Source organism: Mauremys reevesii, linkage group 16 (genome assembly GCF_016161935.1).
Source record: "Mauremys reevesii isolate NIE-2019 linkage group 16, ASM1616193v1, whole genome shotgun sequence".
Taxonomy (NCBI): Eukaryota; Metazoa; Chordata; order Testudines; family Geoemydidae; genus Mauremys; species Mauremys reevesii.
This window is the reverse complement of record NC_052638.1, coordinates 43,372,524-43,387,974: the sequence shown is the minus strand read 5'-3', so window position 1 is coordinate 43,387,974 and position 15,451 is coordinate 43,372,524. Positions and strand designations below refer to the sequence as shown.

Sequence of the window (15,451 nt, the reverse complement as noted above, 5' to 3'; positions counted from 1 at the left end):
TGTAAAGTAAATAAGGTTTTTAAAATGTTTTAAAAGGTTCATTTAAAATTAAATTAAAATGCAGATCTTATCAGTTTAGTGTGATCCTTGCCCTTGCTTTTTCTTGCGGAGTTTTCCAATGTCTGGCACGTATTTGGATACTTTAAGCTGCACAGAGGCTTCTGAGTGATCAGTTGTTAACCTTTCCGAACACTGGTGGAGCTGGGCCCTCGGGCCGTGAATATTCCTGGGGCCCGGGCACCACAGGCCCATACAACTCACTGCCCCTGCCTTCCTCTGCTACAGGCTTCCTGTGCGACCTTGGGCCAGGTACTCAACCTGTTTGGGTATGTCTGCGCTGCAATAAGTGGGCAACAGCTGGCTCCAGCTCACGGTGCTGAAAAGAGTGATGTTGATGCTCAGGCTCTGAGATCCCAGAAAGGGTCTTGCAGCATCTACAGTGCTAATTTTAGCCCTGCAAGCCTGAGTCAGCTGACCCAGGCTGAGACTTGGTGCGGCGAGTTTTTTATCACGGTGTGGATATCTCCTTTGTGCCTTAGTTTTCCCTCTGTACAATGGGAACAACTGCCCTGCCCCGTATGTCTGCCGGGAGGGTAAGTGTCTTAAAAATAGTGAATTGCTCAGCTACTGAAGTGATGGGGGCCAGATAAGCCAGAGAGTCCAGGGCCGGTCGGGACCACCAGCTTATTTAGCCTGGTCTCCTGCATGTCATAAGTCATCAGCAACTGAGATTAGACCAGGTGTTACAGCCAAAGCTACAGAAGGAAGTTACAAGATTGCAGTGCACTGCAAAAAATGGAAAGCCATTTACAGACGGCACCCCAGGCCAGCAGCAGATTGCCACTGAAAATCAGTTCATATGCTGCCTTTGGCACGTGTGCCATAGGTTGCTGACCCCTGCCTTAGATTGTCAGTCAAAGGAATAACAGCTTCGACAGCTGCTTAAGAGATGCCCCAAATATTGTACCATCAACCAGACCTAGAAAATGGGGAGAGCTAATCTAGGGGTAGGAAGAGTTATTGAAACAGCATTCTCCTGAAAACAGAGGTCCGATAAATATAGCTCCCTTCCAAACAGTGGTTAGTGAGAGGACACAGCTTTCCTTTATTATCATGCACATCACAAGATGGGGTGGGCAAGGAGAGTAAAATTATTTCTCTACCAATTATTGATTAGTTATTCAGCAGAGGGGTGGAGCCTATCAAGTGCCCGTATCCATATCCTTCCTACTGCCACAGGAGAAGGGAGCGAGACACTCACAAAAGGTACTTTTCAGCTGCTCCCTAGAAGATAGCCAGATTGTTCCTGATCACATTTCTCTCCGATTCAAGCTTCCAACTAGTAAGCACACTGCTCAGCTGGGACAGAACAACACTTTCTGCCTGATGTACCAAGCCTGAAGGTAAGAATTTTCATTAAATAAAAAATTAAAGTACATTAGAATACATTAGTATGAAACATTAATGAACTCAGTAATGCATTCTCCAGCAGGCAGGTGCATGGCTGGAAACCTGTGGTATCTGCTTGGTCAGTCACAGCTGCACCACCCAACAAGACCTGGATGGAGAGGGACTAAGTCAGATAGGGAGCAGATTTGTTACTGCATTCAAATTAAGGATGTTTTCTTTAAACAAGGAATGAGTCATACAGGGGAAAACATTCCAGGGATTCATGTATTTTCACAAAATCATCTCAGAGAAGAAACCCTTGTGAAGAACAGAAATTATCACTGCATATCACTGCTGTACTGCTCAAATGTGTCACCAATTATTTATCCAGAAAATAATGAAAGTAAAAAGTATCTATCTACCGACAGTGTACAATGCCAGGTGCCCCAGAGGGAGTGAACCTAACAGGTAATGATCAAGTGATCTCTCTCCTGCCATCCATCTCCATCCTCTGACGAACAGAGGCTAGGGACACCATTCCTTACCCATCCTAGCTAATAGCCATTTATGGACTTAGCCACCATGAATTTATCCAGTTCTCTTTTAAACACTGTTATAGTCCTAGCCTTCACAACCTCCTCAGGTAAGGAGTTAACTCACTGAGGGCGCATGGAGAGAAAAAGATTTCACTCATGAGATGGCCTCCTCAGCTCTCATCCATCAAGACTCCAGGGCATGCAGAATGCTGTTGCCCACCTCACAGGTATAAAGCAATACAACCACAACACTTTCTAGTGACTCTCCACTCATTTCAGATTCTACTTCAAAATTGTCCTCCATGTATGTAAACTCTCCATGGATTTGCTCCAAGAGCTCTCATCTCCCTGTTCCTCCATCTGCTTCCCTCCTTTTGCCTAGCATTGTCCTCTGTCCCTTCCTGCATTTTTAATCAGTGGAGGTTGAATGACTCTCAAATGGAAGTTCCTGCCAGCAGGAACAGGCTTCTGTGAGACTCCGCCTCAAACTCTCCAGCTCACTTCATCTCAGCTGAATACACCGTGTTCCTCGTCCTCTACCTCTTAATCTCACTGTAACTGTATTTAACTCTGGGAGGTATTTGGGACGTATTCTGTATAGTGCCTCATACTTATAAATTGTTATGCAAAATGACCGGGACCATTTTGAATGATCTCTGTGAGTAAAGGTAAATTCGTTATCTGATTAGACTCCCTACCATTAAATAAATAGATGGGGCGAGTAAAGAAATACAAAATAAAAATACTATATCAGTGGCCACTAAACTAGACTACTCCCTGCCGCTCTCATCAGCCCTACCAGCTATCAGGTTGCCATCCCCCACACTGCCACTCCAAGATCAACAATGGCTGTCTATTGGTTTCCAGCTGTTGTTTTTCACCTACAAAACTCCAAATGGGTTTGTAATGGACTGACACAGATAACATTTGCTGGGGTTTAAGAGCTGGAGTTATTCCCTTGGTATAAAAACAGGGGAGCTGTCTGCAGAGCATTCTGCATGAGGGGCCATCAACTTTTGAATTTGCTTGCCCCACCTTGATCCAAAGTAGCCCAAATCTGTTGATCTTCAGGGCACTTTGCAGGGCTCATCTAGTTATCCTGTCTGTTGTCAGACGTCACCGGTGTGGTGCTCTGCTTTGTCCAATGTTGATAAGTCGGCTGCGTGCGTGTGTGTGCGCGTGTGTGGCACAGCAGATTTCAAGCGAACTGCCCAATGACCACAGACTCCTGGAAGATACGAAGGCACCCAGCCAGGTTTATTGCCAAACGAAACGCAGTCTCAAGCTCCCCGGATCAGAAGTCTACAATTCTGCTAGTACATATATGCTCACTGACAATGGACCGGCTCAGTCAGTGGCGGGACACTCCAGTGCCCCCTAGTCCAGACCAAGCTACAAACAAGTTACACATCACTTCTGACATATTTAGGTGCAACCTCTCTATGTAGCAAGGTGCAATCCCTCTATGTAGTAAGGTGCTGCCTCTCACAAAACAACGCTATTCATCATATTGCCCTTGACATCCCATCTTTAGGAGGGGTCAGCCTGTTTCTTGTTATCTGTGTGGAATGTGCAAATATCAGCGTGTTCTGGTACCTTTTAGGTATGTGTATTTTTGCAACATCAGCCCTTTCCTTGCCAGCTTCTGTGAGCAGGGCCTGCCTCTTGCTCGCAACTTAACTTTGCTTTATGTTAGCAAAGTCTTGACCATTACTTTAGTTCAGGCCTTAGGCCTCATACCAGGCCTCTGATACAAGAGTTTATGTTTCAGGGCCTCATCTTACTACACTGGCTTTTGTGGAGGAAGAAACACACAAAGGTGTTCATGGGTATGGCAGGATGTTATCCAGACACTGTTGGACTTAACAGGTATCTCTGGTTATTTCCCTTTATTCTCATTTTGGGGAGGGTACTGAGTTTTTTACAGTGTATTTTAAATTATGTCAGAGATGCCTAAAGCACAAAACAAATGCTTTATTTCTCTCTTTGTTGTTAATCCAAACAAACAAGGAACTTCCTGCCAGTTACCAAGCAATTCAAACTGACATGTCTTGAGCCAGTACTAAAAACAGTCCAATGTGGGCTTCTGTGGACTGCAAAATGAACCAATTTTGAAGTCCTCCATCAAAATGCCCTGGCAGCTATCTCTTGGCATTTGGCCCTTGGGACAGACAGCAGATACCTTCTGCCGTTCATAATCACTATGACAGGGCTCAGAGTGGAGGCAGTCTTGGAGATAAATGGGTCCCAGATGATTTGGGGGTTATAAATAATCCTCCCCAGTTTGCTTTACCCCAAAATGAACAGGAAGCCATTAGATAGCATGGTGTTGTGCTTATGTCAACCTGCCTGCTTCAAAGGCAGCCAGTGACATTCTGCACTACCAGGACCTTCCATGTAGTCTTCAAAGGAAGCCCCAGGCAGCGTGCTTTAGAATAATCAACTCTGGTGGTGACAAATGCACAAATGACCAGTGAGATCTAGATCTAAGCAGTGAAGTTGTCAGCTGTGAGACAGCTGAAGATAAGAGACTTCTGACCCTTGCTGTCACTTGGGAATTCAGGACCAGAAATAAATCCAAGACAGCCCTAGGATTCTGAATCAATAAAACTAAAGAACAGGCATAATACTGCTTCAGTTAAAGAATTCATAGTCCCAGCTAGTTTGTCAAAATGCTTCTTCCTATCCCGTAGCATCAAGTGTCTTGTCCAGAATAAGATTAAGCAGGCTGGCTTTCATGAAGGACCTTCTCTTGGCAAGATACTGAAAAAAATCAGACTCTGCAGGATCTAGGTGAGATGCAGTGGAGCTATGGAGCTGACAATCTGGAGACCAGTGCATCTTGCATGCTCCCCCAGTGCCTTCACATGTACATTGAACCACAGAGCTAAAGTGGAATACTGCAAGACCCCTTGGAATGGATGAGCAACTGTCCTTCACAACTCTAGTTTTCCTGAGCGGAGGTGCTATAAAGCAGTCCTGCCAGGTTCTGCATTGAGTCAACATGAGAAATATCTGTATCAAAGGTGGCTAAAAGAATTAATGTAATCAATGGGGGCACCTGACCTATCTCCATCACCGGGAAGATTAATCAAAGATGTTAATACTGCCTACATACCGTAATAAGATCTAATTCCAAACAAGTTAGGGCCAAGCAAACCAGAAGGATCTAGATAATGCTGATACTGGCCATCCCTCTACCTTCTCCACAAAGTTTCTTAGAAACGAGAGGCTGAAAAAAGATAGAAAATGGCACAGATATTAGGAATAGTCCAACTGTGGCTTGTTTCAGACTGATAGGCACTATGCCCTCTAAAAGGGAAGTATTAACCATTTCCATCAATAACAGGCCTGCACTTTACTCACTCTTTCATTAGCCATAGGTATCCATCTCACATATAGTCAAGGAAAGGGCATTCGGCACATCCAGAATCTCAGCCAGCAAAACTGGTATCAGACTCCACCAGCAAGATTGATGCATTTACCCTCTCCTGTTCAGACACCGTACCCACACAAGTGGAGGCACAGATGCGATCCACCATATTCTGAGTCAGAGAAATATTTGGTTATCCGAGGTTTTCTGTCACTTTATCAGAAAGCTGCCTGGTTATATTAGTTTCACAGCTTTGATGGGTTCGATTACTTATATTGTAGTAGCAATAAGATTGGGATTTGTGCGGTGCATTGTACAAATACTTCCCTGCTTCTGGGAGTCCTGCAGCGGGACTGGGATCCCTTGGGTCCCACAGGACCTGCTGCCCTAATAGCAGGGTGGGAGAACAATTCAGCAAACAATGCAGGAGCGGGTTGGAGTGGGAGTGGGTATCGCGGGACGGGATGTAAGCGGGACTAAAAAAATAGTCCTGTGCACTCTAGTAGGGGGTGCAAATATGCTTGCTCACCCCAAGTGCTAAAATGCCTAGTTAAGTACTGGGAAACAGCAATAGCACATGTTGGCATAGTCCAGCTATACGAAAAGCTAGACGAATTAAACTTTTTTTAAAAAATCAAAGGGGTACAAATAAATGGAGATAAAATTGGAACTATCTGACAGCCATCTCTCATGTTGTTTTTAACTGGCATGATCAGTATGAAGTTGTGCTTGGCTTGGATAAGGGAACAGTGCTACTGAAAGAGCCTCTTGCAAAGAAGGAGTCAGGGAAGCAGCAAAGCAAAACCTCAGGGAGATCTCGAGGCTGTGAGCTCATCTTGCAGAACAGGTAGCACCAGCTGGACTCCATGTGTGTGAGGGGCTGTCTGTGGGCCCATGCAGTTAGTGAGCAAGGGAAGTGGGGCACAAACTAGAAAGAAAATGAAAGGATAAAAAATTAATCAAGGAAAAATCAGAGGAAACTCACCTTCTTTCCCTTCTTTGGAAAGTGTGTGTGACAGCAGAACAAGAGAATGTCTGGAATTTTGTCTTCTCTTTAAATAAAAATTAAGAAAGAACAAACTCCTTTTATAATAAAAAGTAATATATTTTTGGACTTTGTAATCAAAGCAGCTTCATAAACCATGCACGCATGCAATCCTTCACTAATCCAGTTAGCCTCAGGCACACAAGAGGCTTATGAAATAACAGACAGTGCAGTTCCCACTAAGACCAACACATAAAATCTTTCATGCAGTTCATCCTCAGGCCAAGCAACAGAGTCAAGTTCACCTAACCACCAACCCATCAAAAGTTGCTCTGCGGCAAAATATCCCTATTCCCAGCTGCAGGACTATATCATGCACCAAATACAAACAGATCAATCAATGGTTTTGCTGAAATGCATTGGTTTGTGTTCTGGCCTGGGTCTTGGAATAGGCCGGGGTCCATGGAGGCCAGGTCCTGGTCTTTTTTGCCTGTAAGATTTCAGGACTGACACTTTATTTTATGTATTCCAGCAGGACCTCTGCAGCATGGGGCACGGGTCACTTGCTGGAGGATTCTCTGCAGCTTGAGGTCTTCAAACCACAATTTGAGGACTTCAATAACTCAGACATAGGTTAGGGGTTTGTTATTGAAGTGGATGGGTGAGATTCTGTGGCCTGCGATGTGCAGGAAGTCAGACTAGATGATCATAATGGTCCCTTCTGACCTTAAAGTCTATGAGTCTAGGACAGTAAAACAAGAACCTTTCATTCCTGAGAAAGCTCATAGAAGAAAAGTTAGCCAAAGACAAACTTCTATTCTCATCTTCCTGGTCCTCTCTCAGACAAGACATGTTATTTCATGGGTGACTATCAAATGCTGCAGAGAAGTAGCAGAGGTCCAGGGTAATGCACTATAATTGTTTGAGTCCTTTCAGGAGGGATGCACCCAACAAGCAGAGTGGGGAAACTGCATTTCCTCTTCTAGACCCCTCACTTATTGAATCCAATAAGGATCAATTCTCTCGCCAGTCCTATTCAACAGCTACATGCAGAAACTAGGTGAACGGATCAGACAACATGGACACAAGTGCCAGCAATATGCAGAGGATATACAGCTCTACCTGTCCTTCACCACATATGACCACCAAAATGGCCCCATGCTTGGTTGAGATCAGCTTACGGATGAGGAACAGCTGGCTGAAGGTGAAGCAGAGCAAGACAGAAGTAATGTCAGAAGGAAGCTCTTTGAAGAGTTTGCAGTGACAGTGCAGTCTTCTCTGGTTGAAGGTGAACAGATACAATTGGTCAATTCAGTCTATATCTTAGGAGTGCTCCTGAATTCCTCACTGATACTAAGCTCTCACATAGAAAAAAACGGTTACTCACCTCGTAACTGTTGTTCTTTGAGATGTGTTGCTCATGTCCATTCCAGTTAGGTGTATGCTTGTCACGTGCACAGTCGTCAGAAAGTTTTTCCCCTAGCAGCACCCATCGGGTCAGCTGTGGAGCCCCCTGGAGTGGCATCTTCATGGCGGTGAATATATGACCCTGCTGACCTGGCACCTCTCAGTTCCTTCTTGCTGGCTACTCCGACAGAGGGGCAGGAGGGAGGGTAATGGAATGGACACGAGCAACACATCTTGAAGAACAACAGTTACAAGAAGGTGAGTAACCATTTTTTCTTCTTCGAGTGCTTTCTCATATCTGTTTCCATTAGGTGACTCCCAACCCTTACCCAGGAGTTGGGGTCAGAGTTCATGGAATCGCTGACTGGAGCACCACTCTGCCGAATGCTGCATCGTCTCTGGCGTGCTGGGTAATTGCGTAATGCAAAGTGTAGATCAAGGACCACGTCGCCACCCTACAGATCTCCTGTATTGGGACCTGGGTCAGGAACGCTGCCAAGGAGGCCTGTGCTCTTGTGGAATGTGCAGTTAGTGCAGGGGCTGGACTTTGGCTAACTCATAGTATGCCTGGACACAGGACATGATCGACGATGAGATCCTCTGCGACGAGACCGGAAGTGCTTTCATCCGGTCTGCCACTGTCATGAACAGCTGATTCAACTTATGACATGGCTTTGTGCATTCAATGTAAAAGGCCAGTGCTCGTTGAACGCCAGGGGAGTTCAGCCTTTGTTCTCATCTTTCAGTGTGAGGCTTAGGGTAAAAAACAGGTAGAAAAAGGTCCTGGTTGGAGTGGAATTGGGACACGATCTTTGGAAGAAAGGCCGAGTGAGGCTGAAGCTGCACCTCGTCCTTATAGAAAGCTCTGTAAGGAGGGTTGGGGGTGAGGGCTTTTAGCTCCAATACCCTTCTTGTCCAAGTAACAGCGACTAGGAAGGCCACCTTCCATGACAGGTAGAGGAGCAAGCAAGTCACCACAGGCTCAAACAGTGGCTCCGTTAGTCTGGACAGGACCTGGTTACGGTCCCACGTTGGGATCAGTTGTCTAACCTGCGGGTACAGCCTGTCCACACCCTTTAGGAAATGGCTAACCATGGTGTTGGCGAAGATGGAACACCCAGCCACTCCTGGGTGGAAGGCAGAGATGGCTGCCAGGCATACCCTGATGGATGATGCCACCAGGCATTGCTGTTTCAAGTGAAGTAGGTAGTCCAGGATAATTGGTATTGGTGCCTGCATTGGAAGTGTGGGGCTCTGAGAGCACCAGATTGCAAACCTTTTCCACTTGGCCAGGTAGGTGGCCCTGGTGGTGGGTTTCCTGCTACCAAGTAAGACCTCCCTAACAGGCTCCAAGCACATGAGCTCCATGGGGTTTGGTCATGAAGCTTCCAAGCTGTGAGGTGAAGGGACTGGAGTCTGGGTGGTGAAGGCGACCGTGGTCTTGGGTGATCAGGTCCGGGACCAGTGGCAGTGCGATTGGGGTGTCCACTGACAGCTCCAGCAGTGCGGTGTACCGGTGCCACCAGTATGACTGTCTCTTGTCTCTGCGGATCTTGAGCAGAACCTTGTGGATGAGTGGGAACGCGTAGAGCAAATGGTCTGTCCAGGGGAGGAATAGGGCCCCATTATGCTAGGTCCTGTACAAACACACACTGTTCTAAAGACATTACAGTTTAAGAGAAATTACATATGAAGAGTGGAATAGAGGAATACAGTTCATGAGCTGTAGAGAAGAGATGTAATCAAACTATTAAGACAGCAGTTCCCAAACTGTGGGTCACAACCCCAAATGGGATTATGCCTTCAGCACATGGGGTGTGAGTGCAATGGGCCAGATTCAGCCCATGAGACAATGCTATTTGCTCCCAAATATAGAATCATAGAATATCAGGGTTGGAAGAGACCTCAGGAGGTCATCTAGTCCAACCCCCTGCTCAAAGCAGGACCAATCCCAACTAAATCATCCCAGCCAGGGCTTTGTCAAGCCGGGCCTTAAAAACCTTTAAGGATGGAGATTCCACCACCTCCCTAGGTAACCTCCTAATTTATTCAGATTTGCAATTATTCTGATCTTCGCCAGCCCACCTTGCTTCTGCAACTTGTGTTATATGAAGTCTCAGAAAATGGTGAGCCCCTTCCTCTCTACAGTTGCACAGGGTCAGTTATGCCTTCCTTGCTCCCATAGAATATTAGGGTTGGAAGGGACCTCAGGAGGTATCTAGTCCAATCCCCTGCTCAGAGCAGGACCAATCCCCAACTAAATCATCCCAGCCAGGGCTTTGTCAAGCCGGGCCTTAAAAACCTCTAAAGACTCCCTAGGTAACCCATTCCAGGGCTTCACCACCCTCCTAGTGAAATAGTGTTTCCTAATATCCAACCTCGACCTCCACTACTGCAACTTGAGACCATTACTCCTTGTTCTGTCATCTGCTACCACTGAGAACAGCCTTGCTCCATCCTCTTTGGAACCTCACTTCAGGTAGTTGAAGGCTGCTATCAAATCCCCCCTCATTCTTCTCTTCTGCAGACTAAACAATCCAAGTTCCCTCAGCCTCTCCTCATAAATCATGTGCTCCAGCCCCCTAATCATTTTCATTGCCCTCCGCTGGACTCTCTCCAATTTTTCCACATCCTTTCTGTATTGGGGAGCCCAAAACTGGACACAGTACTCCAGATCTGGCCTTACCTGTGCCAAATAGAGGGGAATAATCACTTCTCTCAATCTGCTGGCAATGCTCCTACTAATACAGTCCAATATGCCATTGGCCTTCTTGGCAACAAGGGCACACTGTTGACTCATATCCAGCTTCTCATCCACTGGAATCCCCAGGTCCTTTTCTGCAGAACTGCTGCTTAGTCATTCAGTCCCTAGTCTGTAGCAGTGCATGGGATTCTTCCTTCCTAAGTGCAGGACTCTGCACTTGTCCTTGTTGAACCTCATCAGATTTCTTTTGGCCCAATCCTCTAATTTGTCTAGGTCCCTCTGTATCCTCTCTCTACCCTCCAGCATGTCTACCTCTCCCCCCAGCTTAGTGTTATCTGCCAACTTGCTGAAGGTGCAGTCCACGCCATCCTCCAGATCATTAATGAAGATATTGAACAAAACCGGCCCCAGGACCAACCCTTGGGGCACTCCGCTTGATACTGGCTGCCAACTAGACATCAAGCCATTGATCACTACCCGTTGAGCCCAACAATCTAGCCAGCTTTCTATTCACCTTATAGTCCATTCATCCAATCCATACTTTTTAACTTGCTGGCAAGAATACTGTGGGAGACCATATCAAAAGCTTTGCTAAAGTCAAGATATATCACGTCCACTGCTTTCCCCATATCCACAGAGCCAGTTATCTCCTCATAGAAGGCAATCAGGTTGCTCAGGCATGACTTGCCCTTGGTGAATCCATGCTGACTGTTCCTGATCATCTTCCTTTCTTCTAACTGCTTCAAAATGGATTCCTTGAGGACCCGCTACATGATTTTTCCAGGGACTGAGGTGAGGCTGACCAGTCTGTAGTTCCCCAGGTTCTCCTTCTTCCCTTTTTAAAAGATGGGTGCTATATTTACCTTTTTCCAATTGTCCAGGACCTCCCATGATCGCCACAAGTTTTCAAAGATAATGGCCAATGGCTCTGCAAACACATCAGCCAATTCCCTCAGCACCCTTGGATGCATTAGATCTGGACCCATGGACTTGTCCAGCTTTGCATGTCCAGCTTTTCTAAACAGTCCTTAACCTGTTCTTTTACCACTGAGGGCTGCTCACTCCTCCCCAGACTGTGTTGCCCAGGACAGCAGTGTGGGAGCTGACCCTGTCTGTGAAGACCAAGGCAAAAAAAGCATTGAGTACTTCTGCTTTTTCCACATCATCTGTCACTAGGTTGCCTCCCCCACTCAGTAAGGGTCCCACACTTTCCCTGACCTCCTTCTTGTTGCTAACATAGCTGTAGAAACCCTTCTACATATGTCTGGACCTGCTCCACAAACACCACGCCAAAATGGCAGCCTCCGCACAGCCTGATCTTGCACATATGGTGCATGCGAGGTCACACTGTGCGAAGGATACCAATTTGTAGAGAAAAATGGCGTCCCGCTGACGCAGTGGTTGTGGAACAGGTCCGGACACACTGGCTGCGTGGAGATGGCTGTACAGATGCCAATTTGTCCATTTGCACCATCTGACTGTGCAAGCATCCAGATGAGGGACTTGCATCCAGAAGATTCTTATCTGTGGGCAGCAGCCTTGTCAACAGAGTAATCTCTCTGCTTGGGCTGGTAGGAGCCTGTGCTGGCCTTTACTAAGATGGGAATCTGCAGTGGCTTGTTAGCTCGTTAAGGCAGGGCCTGTGTCTTCAAGTATCCTGTTGGCCCTCAAAGGTAAAGAATCATAGTAAGTCACTAGGGCAGCACAGAGACAGTATCACCACTCATGGCCATCCCAAGTCCTGGCCTCATTTGCTTAACAGTGAATTTCTCTTTCCGATTTGTGGTGAGGCACAATGGACTAATTTTTACACAAAGTGTCTGCTTCAACCTCCAGCAGTGAGTCTAGTGATGCAGTTATGAACAAAAAACAAGAATCCAAGAAACATGCTCACAAATATGATGAGCCTTTCTCTGAGCATGGCTTTGCCAGTGTTTTGGTCAAGAATGAAGCAAAGCCAAAATGCCTGCTATGTCACTCAGTGTTATCTAGCAAAAGCATGAAGCCTAATAAAACTTAAACTACACTTGGAAACCGTTCACAAAGAGCACATAGGAAAACAAAGATTATTTTTCCAGTGCCAGAAGGAACTTTTGCATCAACAATTGAAGTGAGCCATGCCCATCTCTGACTAAGCTCAAAAGGCATCATTTGAGGAGAGTTACTACATCACACAGGCCAAGAAGTCTCCCACAATTGGAGAGACTTTGATTTTGCCAGCTGCAATTGATATGGTGAATATGTGTGGGAAAACAAGGCAAAGAAACTCAAAGGCATATCCCTCTCCAAGAACACAGTGAAGGATCGAGATGACAGTAGCAGATCAGGAAAACACATGACTGGTGGAGTGTCTGAAAAACACAGCTGCTTTTGCTCTTCCGATTGATGTGAGCACTGAGGATTGTGATGCACATTTCTTGGCTTTTGTGTAATACATATAGGAAGGTGCAGTGCTCAAAGACATTCTGTTCTGTCTCCTTCCCAGACACGAGATGGCACAAGGAATGTTCAATAAGCTACATGTCTACATGCAAGACAAAAATATACCATGTGATCGCATGTTGGGCTTCTGCACAGGTGGAGCTCCGTCCTGCCTTGGTAAAAAACGTTGCTCCGTCTACTGTGTGGACTCTCTGCACAATTCACAAAGAACAACTGGCAACTAAAGCTCTGAATCCAGAGTTGGATGAATTTTTTCAGCAGGTCTTGTCTACTATGAACTACATCAAGACTCAGCCTTTTCACGCACATCTGCTTGCAAACCTGTGAAAAGAAACGGGGTCCAATCATAACGTGTTGTTGTTCCACACTGCAACTCGCTGGCTCTTGAGAGGAAAAGTATGGGGCAGATTTTCTGAACTAAGACATGACCTGCATGTCTCTGCAATGGACTGCAAAAAGAGTGAATTCATTGATTTTCTTTGTGACCAAAGGAAGATGTGCCTTCTTGTCTATATCACAGACATATCAGAGACTGAATTAATTGAATACAGACCTTCAAGGAAAGAACACCCACATCCTTCAGCCAAGTGATCAAATCACAGCATTCATGAAGAAAATTGTTTTCTGGAAGAATAATCATTGAAGACAAACTATGAATCCTTCCTGCAGGTCTGCAAATTCCTGGCTGACAATGGAATTATTCAGCCTCCCACACAGGGGATGGCTGAGTATTTTAGCTGTCTGGAGGAACAGTTTGCATCCTTCTTCCCTGATTCGGACATAAAAAAGTATGATTGGGTGTGAAACCCCTTTCAGTGCAAGGCTGATGCCATGGATTTGCCAGCAGCTGAAATTGAACATCTCAACGAAATTTCCTGCAATCTATTCTTGCGAGGAACATATGCCTAATTTTCTCTCCTGGAGTTCTGGTTCACTTTCAAGAATGAATGTCCTGCACTCTCAACACACGCCTTAAAAATGATGGTGCCATTCATGAGCACATATTTGTGTGAAGCTGGATTCAGCTCACTTGGGCCCATCAAGTCTTGGTATCGATCTGTCACTAATGTTACATCGGAGATTAGATGTACAATTTCTCCCTTGCTACTGGACTTTAGGAAGCTGTATTGCAACATGCAAGCCCCTGGGTCACATTACAGAGCATTAAATAACATACTTTCTATGTAAATTCCTTGGATTCTTTGGTTACTATGTTGCTATCTGGGGCACAGGAAACAGTAAGTCTCAAAATGGGGTCACACCGGCAAAAAGTTTTGGAACCCCTGTATGTCTCTAAGAAACTGCTGAAATCATGACAGAATAGGTTTATCTTTAGAAATGTATGTCCATAAAAGAAAAAAATCCTCCTCAATGTGTAGTCCTAGGATGCGGAGAAATTATTAAAAGACATACCTTGGACATTTTATATGGGAAAGTTCTTTTCTCTCTAAGGGACAAATCCTGACGCACTGAAGTCCGTGGGAGCTGCAGGAGCTCAGCAGCCTTCGGAATGTGTCGAAGTCGATGCAGATATGTGGTGTGATACCAAACTGTATTGTTAGAGGAGTAGTACAACCATATAATTAAAACACTTTTGGCCAGATCCTCAGCTGATGTAAATCAGCACAGCTCCATTTACTTCAACTGATGATACATACTAGGCAGGGGGAGGAGATCAGGTTGTGCGAGCTACCTTAACTCTGGCATTTCCTAACTTTTGAGTTCTTACCCATACAACCATAATTCTATTAATGCCATTTTGCATATGATTGTCATTCAAACACATGATAAAAATGGAAGGAGGAGAAAGGAGAGCAACCAGCAATAACTACAGAGCTCAACACCCTGAGGATAAAGCAGAGATAAGTTAGCTCCCAGCAAAGGGCTGGACACATCTCCTGCTGGAGACCACTAGCATGACAACAAGCATCTGTCAGAGCCACTATGAGTAGGAGACCATATTTTCCAAAATAAAAAACTTCCATATAAACATTTTTAGGGTTGTGAAATACTCCAACAAAAGTGCCTTAAAAATGCTGGGGTCGCTGCTAGTGATTTGTCATTCAGCAGCTTCCTCAGAGCCAAGGAATTTGTCCAGTAACTTAGCGTCTGATTGAATTTATCATAAACAATTAGCAAGTGTCATAAGCATTCACTTTGAGCCAATGAATGGTGCGGCAAATGTCTGCACTCATTCAACTTTCCTCTTCACTCAAACATAGCTCACCACACTGAACACTCATCCCACTAGGCCATTTGATCCTGGAAGGAAGAGGGCATGCTCTGCTCTGTACCATATTTTGAGGAATGAAATGAAGAACTGTGATAATTCAGTTGTCCTTAAAGAAGCTCCGGGGACATCATATGAAAAACCAGGATGCAGGGTTGCTTATCAGTTAGAGAACAGCCACCGCTACTCATAAAAACATAAGAATGGCCATACCAAAGGTCCATCTAGCCCAGTATCCTGTCTTTCAACAGGGGCCAATGCCAAGTGCCCCAGAGGGAATGAACAGAACAGGGAATCAGCAAGTGATCCATCCCCTGTCGCCCATTCTCGGCTTCTGGCAAGCAGACTAGGGATACTGTTCCTGCCCATCCTGGCTAATAGCCAT

At 45.5% G+C, this 15,451-nt stretch overlaps 1 long non-coding RNA gene across 8 annotated transcripts in view; it reads left to right on the top strand.

Annotated features, from left to right (window-relative positions):
- The window catches only part of LOC120384229, a 47,367-nt gene that overhangs the window by 4,734 nt on the left and 27,182 nt on the right, over positions 1 to 15,451 (top strand). For 3 of the 8 annotated variants that reach the window (XR_005588682.1, XR_005588685.1, XR_005588684.1), the window contains exon 3: positions 1,240 to 1,403. This is a non-coding gene — a long non-coding RNA (uncharacterized LOC120384229). Of the gene's footprint in view, positions 1 to 1,177; positions 1,404 to 1,489; positions 1,701 to 6,014; positions 6,315 to 12,879; positions 14,190 to 15,451 lie in introns of those variants that run through there. The other 5 variants (XR_005588687.1, XR_005588688.1, XR_005588689.1 and 2 more) reach the window with 5 other exon arrangements.